Consider the following 10,057-nt stretch of genomic DNA (forward strand, 5'->3'; position numbering starts at 1 on the left):
GATTTTGTTTTCTACTGGTTTCCCATTTTTAATTTTATAGTTTATTATTCCTTTGTTCTGCTTGCTTTAGGTTATTGCTTGTCTGTTTTGGTTTCTTAAGGGAAAACCTTAAGTTATTGATTTTAGATTTTTTTCTAATATATACATTAAATGCTATAAATTTCCCTCCATGCATTACTTTCACTGCATCTCACAAAACTTGATAAATTTTATTTTCATTTATTTCAAAAACATTTTTGATTTATCTTTAGACTTCTTAATATATTATTTGTTTTTTTGAAATGATAATTTTTAATTGAAGTATAGTTGATTTACAATATTGTGTTAGTTTCAGGTGTACAGCACAGCAATTCAGAATATATATATATATATATTCTTCTTCAGATTCTCTGCCCTTATAGATAAAAGTTCTTTGTTTCATTTTCAAATATATGAAGATTTTCCAGCTTCCTGTTATTGATTACTGATAATTACAAATTGTGGTCTGAAACTATACTTTGATTTCTACCCTTTCAAATTTGTTAGTATTAAAATGTGCATAACATAAAAGTTACCATCTTAACCATTTCTAAGTGTAAAGTACAGTTTTGTTAAGCATATTCACATTGCTATGCAACAAATCTCCGAACTTTTTCATCTTGCAAAACTGAAACTCTATACCTATTCAATAACAACTCCCTATTTTCTCCTCTCTCCATCTCCTGGAAACTACCATTCTACTTTCTGATTCTATAAATTTGTCTACTCACATAAGGTACCTCATATAAGACAGTATTTGTCTTTTGTGACTGGCTTATTTCACTCAGCGTAATGTTCTGAGTTAATCCATGTTGTATCATGTGCCAGAATGTCCTTTTTAAGGCTGAGTAATATTCCATTGTATGTATTGTATATACCACATTTTGTTTATCCATTCATCTGTCAATGGACATTTGTGTTGCTTCTACCTCTTGGCTATTGTGAAGAGTGCTGTTTTGAAAACAGATGTGCAAATATCTCTTCAGGATTCTGCTTTCAATTATTTTGGCTATATACCCAGTAGTGGAGTTGCTGGAAAGGTAATTTTTATGACCCAGAAGTGGTCTTTTTCAGTGAATATTCCACCCAAGTTTGACATGTTGTTGGATGGAGTATTCAAAAAATGCCACTTAGATCTAGTTACTTCATAGTTCTATTCAGGTCAAATATATCTTTATTGATTTCCTGCCTGCTTGATTGGTCACTTACTGACAGCAGGTGTTGGAATCTCAACTATAAAAGTGAATTTGTCTATTTCTTTTAGTTCTATCAGTTTTCATTTCACACATTTTGACACTCTTTTGTAACATACGTGTTTAAAACTGCTGTCTTCTTGGAGAACTGACCCCATTATCATTATTAACAATAGTATTCCTTTTTATTCTTGATAATTTTCATTGTTCTAAATTCTCTTTGTCTAAAATTAATATAACTACTCCAGCTTTCATTTGATTAGTGTTAGCATCCTATATCTTTCTCCCTCTTTTATTTTTAACTTTGTAAGTCATCAGGGTCTTTATATTAAAAAGAGTTTCTTGTTAGTACATATTTGGGTCTTTTTTTTTTTTATCCAAAAGATAATTTTGTCTTTTAATTGGCATACTAAGATAATTCACATTTAAAGTAATTATTGACATATTTAAATTAATATCAACCATGTTTGTAACTTTTTTCTATTCATTGCTAGAGGTTTCTTTATCTGCCCTCTCTGGTGTAAATTGAGCATTTGAAATAATTCTATTTGATCTCTTCTTTCTCATTTCTACTTCCTTAAAAAATTAGCTGTTGGGGCTTCCCTGGTGGTGCAGTGGTTAAGAATCCACCTGCCAATGCAGGGGACATGAGTTTGAGCCCTGGTCTGGGAAGATCCCACATGCTGCAGAGCAACTAAGCCCATGTACCAAAACTACTGCACCTGCACTCTAGAGCCTGTGAGCCACAACTACTGAGTCCACATGCTACAACTACTGAAGCCCATGCATCTAGAGCCCATGCTCCACAACAAGAGAAGCTACTGCAATGAGAAGCCCATGCACTGCAATGAAAAGTAGCTCCCCACTCACTGCAACTAGAGAAAGCCTGTGCACAGCAATGAAGACCCAACGTAGCCAAAAATAAATTTAAAAAAAATTAGCTGTAGAACTTACAATATACATTTTTAAATAATTTAAATCCACATTCAAATGACACTATTCCACTTTATACATAGTGCAAGAACATGGATGACAGTTATCCATATGCTTAATCATCCAATATATTGTTGCTATTTTATAATTTTAAACAAATTGTTATATTTTAGATAAATTACAAGAAAAGATTTCTTTTAATTTATTTCTCTTGCAGTGTTCTTGTTTTCTTCATATAGATCCAAGTTTCATTATCCTTCATTATCCTTTGTCATTTTCTTTCTACCTTGAGAAAATGTTTTTAACATTTCTGCTGGTGAATCACCTCAGTTTTCAGTTGTCTGAGAAAGTCTTCATCTATCCTTCACTTTTGAAAAATAATTTTATTGATATAGAATTCTACAGGTTTTTTTTCTTTCAAAACTTTAAATATTTCACTTCACTCTTTTCGTGCGTGCATGGTTTCTGATTAGAAGCCTGCTGTAATTCTATAGTCAAGGTAGGTTGGTTTGGCTTTTGTTTTCTTTTTTCCTGACTTCTTTCAAGATTTTCTCCTCTTTGATTTTCTGCAATTTGAATATAATACCTAAGTGTAGTTATTTTGGGTATTTATTCTGTTTGATGCTGAGATTCTTGGAATTATGATTTAATGTCTTCCATTGATTTTGGAAAGTTCTTGGCCATTATTACTTCAAGTACTTATTTTGCACCAGTCTCCTCTTCTTTCTTCTGGTATTCCAAATATTCATATGTTAAATGCTTTTAAATGGTCCCACAGTTCTTGGGTGTTCTGGATGTTTTTCAATTCTTTTTTCTTGTTGCATTTCAATTTAGGAAGACCATATTCCCTCAGCCCTGTCAAGACAACTGGAGGAGCCATTCTTTATTTCTGTTACATCACTCTCCCTTTTTATTCTTTCTCCTGGATTTTCTGTTACATCTAGCCTTTCTTTTTTATCTTTTCTTAAGTTTCCCTCTTTCTTCTGCATTATCCATCTCTTCTCGCATGATGTCTACCTTTTGCACTAGAGCCCTTAATGTGTTAATAATAGTTATTTTAAATTCTCTGATAATTTCAACATATGAGTCTGGTCTGATGCTTATTTTGTCCCTTTAGACTGTTTTTCTCTTTTTTTGCCTTTTTGCATGATATGTAACATTTCGTAGAAATCTTAAAATGTTTTATCCAGTAATAGGAACTGAGGTAAATCCTTTAGTATGAGGACTTCAATTAACCTGACTAGGATTTGAGCTTTGGAGTTGGGCTTTGTTTAATGCATTCTAAATTTATAGATACTAGAGGCTTCAAATTCCACTAGTTTCCTTGTTTTTGTGACCTTTATTACTTTGGGCTTCCCTAAGTATTCCTCCTCAGAGACAGCCTTTGTCTTGTAGCTCTTTTAACTGTAATTCACGAATAGTATATTGGAGCACATTGTTGTGGTAGCAAGGTGTGGGGAGGAGGAGCATTCTATAATCTTCCAATTAAATTTTAATCTTTTAGTGAGCCTGTGACCTTCACAAATGTTTCTTCTTTTATAGCTTCAAAACCCTCCCTCCTTAGGTGAGATAGGAAAACTAGAAAGGGCTGGGGTTGGAAAAATGCCCTTCCCCTGGTGGAATAAGCTCTGGTAATGTGTTTTCCCTGGATAGTAGTCTGTTATGTAGAATGCCCTGGGCAAACCTCTTGGGATTTCTGGAGGTGAAGCCCGCAAGAGTAAGGGGTCCCCTGAGATTGTGGCTCCAGGAGTTTCTCAATCTCACACTGATCCACACTCAAACTCAGGCAATTCATCAAAAATACCATATAAGTGTTTCTACCAGATTATGGCTCCAGTGCCTTCCAGGTTAACAGATCTTGGCTATGTCCTCTGATTTGCCTGTCTCTCCAGATTTGGGGTTGGCAATTTTCTCTGAAACTCAGTTCTCTGATGAGTCCAAGAAAAGTCATTGATTTTCAGTTTGTCCAGCTTTTTCTTGGTGTATGGATAGGACTGTAAGAACTCCAAGTTCTCTACATGTCTGAGTTGAAATTAGAAGTCTTCTAGGATAGGGATCTTAATAATAGTATATTGCTATATATTCGAGAAATTGGGGGTTTTTTTTTAGTTATTTAATGAATCAATATGGTTCTAAGAATTTTATTAATGTATCAGTTTATTTTGAAAAATTTTAGGTTTCTTCTAAATCAAAATATAATTTCTAGAGGAACAAACCTCTGATATGTATTTTCTTTCTTTTTTTAAAAAAATATTTATTTATTTAGCTGCACCAGGTCTTAGTTTCAGTATGTGGAATCTGTGTTGCCACATGAGGGATCTTCGTTGCAGCATGAGGGATCTAGTTCCATGACCAGGGATTGAACCCGGGCACCCTGCATTGGGAGCATGGAGTCTTAACCACTGGACCACCAGGGAAGTCTCTCTGATATGTATTTTCTCCAACATCACTAAGGAATTAACTCAATTCTGACACGATCTACCTGAAGATAGCACCAGGTCCCACGGGTTAAGGGCTCAGTCCTACAAAACTGCCCCCACCTCCTTTTCAGACACCAATCCTAAGTCCAAGTTGTCACCCATGCTTTTGACCTATCAGCTATAGATGGGTTTCCATGGCCCCTCCTTGGGCTTGATTAATGTGCTAGAGTAGCTCACAGAACACATAAATATTTTACTTACTGGATTAGAAAAGGATATAACTCAGGAAATGCCAATGGAAGAGATGCATAGGGCAAGGTATGTGGGAAGGGGTGCAGGCTTCCATGCTCTCTGGAATCTCCATTCTCCCCAAAGTTCCACATGTTCACCAACGTGGAAGCTCTCCAAACATTGTTTGGTTTTTATGGAGGATTCTTTACATAGACATGGTTTGCCACTGATGATTGAACTCAATCAATCTCTAGTCCCTCTCTTCTCCTAGAAGACTGGGGGTGGGGGTGGACTAAGAGTTCCAACTCTTTAATCACATGGTTGGTTCTCCTGGCAACCGGCCCCCAGCCTTGAGTTACCTAGAGGCTTTCCAAAAGTCACCTCATCAATATAATGAAAGACACGTTTATAGCTCTTATCATTTAGGAAATTCCAAGAGTTTTAGGGGCTCTGTGCCAGGAACAGGAGGAAGACCAATGTATATCTATATATTTTATAAATCACAATACCACAAAAGCCAAAATCAATATGTTGACTGAAAAAAATGCACAACCTAAAAGCTGAGAATTATGATTTATTTGGCAGACTTACTGAGGACTTTAAGCCCCAGATATAGCCTCTCAGACAGCTCTGAGGAACTGTTCCAAAGAGGTAAGGAAAGAGCCAGGATATATAGGAGTTTTTGCTGAAAAAAAAAAAAAATGTAGTCGGACATCAAAATATTACTGCTAATTACAAAAAACAGACATCTCAAGTTAATGATTTTACTGCTTTTCTGTATATGGGAAGATGCAAAAGTCTGTGCTTATTGAAGTTATTCCTTTGATATGCACCTTAACTGTTCTGTTTTTCTCCAGTTCCCCTCAGGGTGTACCTTCAGGGCAGCTGCAGTGGCTGATGACTTTATGTCCACAACATATTTTGTTTACTGAAATGGCAGGTGACATTCTTTGTCCACAGATATATTCCCCAGGCCTGGGTCTTTTTAATAACATAAACCATGTAGTATGGTGCACAGCTAGTTGGAAGCTCCTTGCTAGCAGGAATTTTGTTGCATGCATTGCAATAGGGCTCTGGAAAGGACTTAAGGCCTCACTCTTCCAAGTGTGACACAGACACTCTGGCCCCAGACCCACTAAGTCAGAATCTGTGTTGTCGACAAAAACTTAATCAGTCAGTCTACGAAAGAAATGGAAAGTTTTATTTGAGCCGAATTGAGGATTATAACCTAGGAACAGCATCTCAGAAAGCTCTGAGAACTGCTCTGCCCAATAGAAGTCAAGCACATTTATATAAGTTTTTTGAGACAGAGGGCTGTATATCAAATGACGTATTATCGACAGTTTACACAATCCAAATCTGCAAGTATGAAGTAGTGGGTCATGTGACCCCTTACAAAATCAAGAAGGTGGTTTATCTTTTAAGCAGTTGTCTTGTTGATGCTAGGAGAATGTTGCTCTTTAGGGTTGAGCAGGTATTTCTGCCAATGGGAGAGGTTTGGTTGATGCATAACGCAGATACACAATGCACAGAGAGAGGAGAGAAGAGGCCAAAGGGCAGAGAAAATTTGTTGTTTAAAGTTTTTTTGCCTTGCCATAAAATACTGTGGAAAATTTTTTTCCACAGTGTGTTAATAATGTCCCCACTTGATCCGTGGAAATGACCACCTCAGAGACACAGACAACACTAAAGCCACTTAACATCCCCAGTGCAATGTTTGGACCCTGAAGACCACCCACTGTAAATGGGGCATTTATGAGGTAATTGGGGAAGCTTTAATTTGGCCTAATAGATAAAACCAAGAAATTATAATGACACTGTGCTTATGCTCCAAAGGCCCTATTTTTCAGAAATGCATTATGAAAATAGAAAGAGCAAAGCCAAGCTTCTGCCACCTCCCCTGATAATGTTCAAGGCTACTGTTTTTTCCTACAGTTAAAAAAAACAGGCCTAAAATGGAGTCACTTGTGCTAAGCCCACATCACCAAACCATGGCTTAATACCTAACCTAATTGCAGTTTCAACCTTCCCCAGGAATGTAGTCTTAACCAGTCAGTTTGGAATTTTCTGATCAGCACCAAAGAGGTGATCTGCCACACACACCCTTTCCATCTCCAAAAGGAAGACGTAATCTGCTCTTTCCTTATCACTTCCCCCTTCTGTCTATAAAAGCTTTCCATTTTGTACGGCTCCTTGGAGCTCCATTCTTTTTAAATTTTGTAATGTTTTTTAAAATATATTTCATTGAAGTATAGTTGATTTACAATGTGTTAGTTTCTGGCATACGGCAAAGTGATTCAATTATATATATATATTTATCATATATATATTATATATATATAATATATATTATATATATATATATGATAGTTTGCATCTGCTAATCCAAAACTCCCAATCCATCCCTTCCCCAACCCCCTCCCCCTTGGCAACCATAAGTCTGTTCTGTTCTATGTCTATGAGTCTGTTTCTGCTTTGTAGATAAGTTCATTTGTGTCATGATTCCACACATAAGTGATATATGGTATTTGTCTTTCTTTTTCTGACTTACTTCACTTAGTATGATAATCTCTAGGTTGCTGCAAATGACATTTTTTCATTCTTTTTTATGGCTGAGTAGTATTCCATTGTGTGTGTGTGTGTGTGTGTGTGTGTGTATACATACATATATATATATATATATATATATATATATATATATATATATACACACACACACCACATCTTCTTTATCCATTCATCTGTCAGTGGACACTTAGGTTGCTTCCATGTCTTGGCTATTGTAAATACAGCTGCTATGAACATTGTGGTGCATGTATCTTTTTGAATTATACTTTTGTCTGGGTATATGCCCAGGAGTGGGATTGCTGGATGAGATGGCAACTCTATTTTTAGTTTTTTGAGGAAACTCCATACTTTTTTCCAAAGTGGCTGCACCAATTCCCATTCCCACCAACAGTGTAGGAGGATTCCCTTTTCTCCACACCCTCTCCAGCATTTATTATTTGTAGACTTTTTAATGATGGCCATTTTGACTGGTGTGAGGTGGTACCTCATCGTAGTTTTGATTTGCATTTCTCTAATAATTAGTGATGTTGAACATCTTTTCATGTGCCTATTGGCCATCTGTATGTCTTCTTGAAGAAATGTCTGTTTAGGTGGTCTGCCCATTTTTTGACTGGGTTGTTTTTTTTTGTTATTGAGTTATGTGAGCCGTTTGTATATTTTGGAAATTAAGCCCTTGCCAGTCTCACTGTTTGCAAATATTTTCTCCCAGCCTGTAGATTGTCTTTTCCTTTTGTTTATGGTTTCCTTTGCTATGCAAAAGCTTATGTTTTATTACATCCCATTTATTTATTTTTGCTTTTATTTCTATCGCCTTGGAAGTAGCGATAGAAGTTTTCTTAGACTGACCTAAGAAAACATTGCTACGATTGATGTCAGAGAATGTTTTGCCTATGTTCTCTTCTAGGAGTTTCATGGTGTCATGTCTTATATTTAAGTCTTTAACCCATTTTGAGTTTATTTTTGTGTATGGAGAGGGTGTGTTCAAACGTCATTGATTTACATGTCGCTGTCCAGCTTTCCCAACACCACTTGCTGAAGAGACTGTCTTTTCTCCATTGCGTATTCTTGCTTTCTTTGTCAAAGATTAATGTCCATAGATGTGCGGGTTTATTTCTGGGCTCTCTTTTCTGTTCCTGTGTTCCATATGTCTGTTTTTGTGCCAATACCACACTGTTTTGATTACTGTAGCTTTGTAGTATTGTCTGGAATCTGGGAGGGTTATGCTTCCTGCTTTGTTCTTTTTCTTTAGGATTGCTTTGGCAATTCTGGGTCTTTTACAGTTCCATGTAAATTTTAGGATTATTTGTTCTAGTTCTGTGAAAAATGTCATGGGTAATTTGATAGGGATAGCATTAAAGTTGTAGATTGCTTTAGGTAGTATGGTCATTTTAACAATATTAGTTCTTCCAATCTTGGAGCTCCTTTCTACTTGCTAGATGAGATGATGCCTGATTCATGACTTGTTCAATAAAGCCAATTAGATCTTGAAAATTTACTCGGTTTAATTTTTGTTATTTAACACTATCTATGGCCTAAAATACCCAGAACTCCCTCTTCCAGGGCACATTGTAAATTGCACTTCCCAATCCTTTGAAGTTAGGCCAAGTAACTCACTTTGGCGAATAAAAAGTGAATGAAGTGCAAGTCTTAGGCGCCCCGTACACATTTCCCACATCCCCTATACCTGCCTATTCTCAGACTCCAGTGAGCATCAGAATCACCTGGAGGGCTTGTTAAGCAGGTCCTTGGTGCCACCCCAGAATTTCTGATCCAGTACCTCTGGAGTGGTGGGGTTAGTGTAAGGTGGTGGGGCCTGAGAATGTGCATTTATAACAAGTTTCAGGTGATGTTTATATTGCTGGTCTGAAGGATATACTTTAGGAACCAGTGTTCTAGAAGAATCTTCTCTGGGCCAGATTCTCTGGGCGATGCTTCCCTATTGAGCCATGTTTAAGATGAAGGATGGGTGAGAAGCAAATATTTCTTCTGTCCTCATTGCACTGAGATTTTCATGCTCATAACTGAAAGAGCATATCCCACAAAGAAGCACAAAATTCTCAGAACCCACAAGTCCTCAAGAAAACAACAATATTTTGATTAGAGAGGCTTATTCAGCTTTGGCTGGGTTCCAGGCACACAGATCCTCACAGAATTAATAGTGCAGAGCTGCCAAGAGGTCCTTGGGCTTGTCCTAAGGCACATTCCCTTTGGTCCTCTGCTACCTGGTAATAGGATAGCTACTTCCAAGAAAGAATTCAAGAATTTCCTAGGATGGCACCCCCCTCTCCCCTATGTCTTCCATGGGCCCGGCCTATGTCTTGAATTCACTCTATTAAAAGCAAGACAACAGGCCCAAAATATAGTCACTTATGCTAAACCCCAAGGACTTAAAGTAGTTTTGGCCTCTCCCAGGAATGGACTTTTAAACCAACCAGGAATTACCTGGTCAGCACTAGTGAAGTAATCCGCCTGATAGACCTCTGCAGCCCCTAAAGGAAGGTGACCTTGTCACAACCATTCCATTTTTTGCTAATATGTCTTCCTTGTTCCTGCTCCCTTCTGCCTATAAAAGTCTTTCATTTGTACAGCTCCTTGGAGCTCCTTTCCATCTGCTACATGGGATGATGCCTGAATCATGATTCATGAATGATGATTCATGAATCATTGAATAAGGTCTTTAAAATTTACTCAGTT

This window comes from Pseudorca crassidens, chromosome 3 (assembly GCF_039906515.1).
Source record: "Pseudorca crassidens isolate mPseCra1 chromosome 3, mPseCra1.hap1, whole genome shotgun sequence".
NCBI lineage: Eukaryota > Metazoa > Chordata > Mammalia > Artiodactyla > Delphinidae > Pseudorca > Pseudorca crassidens.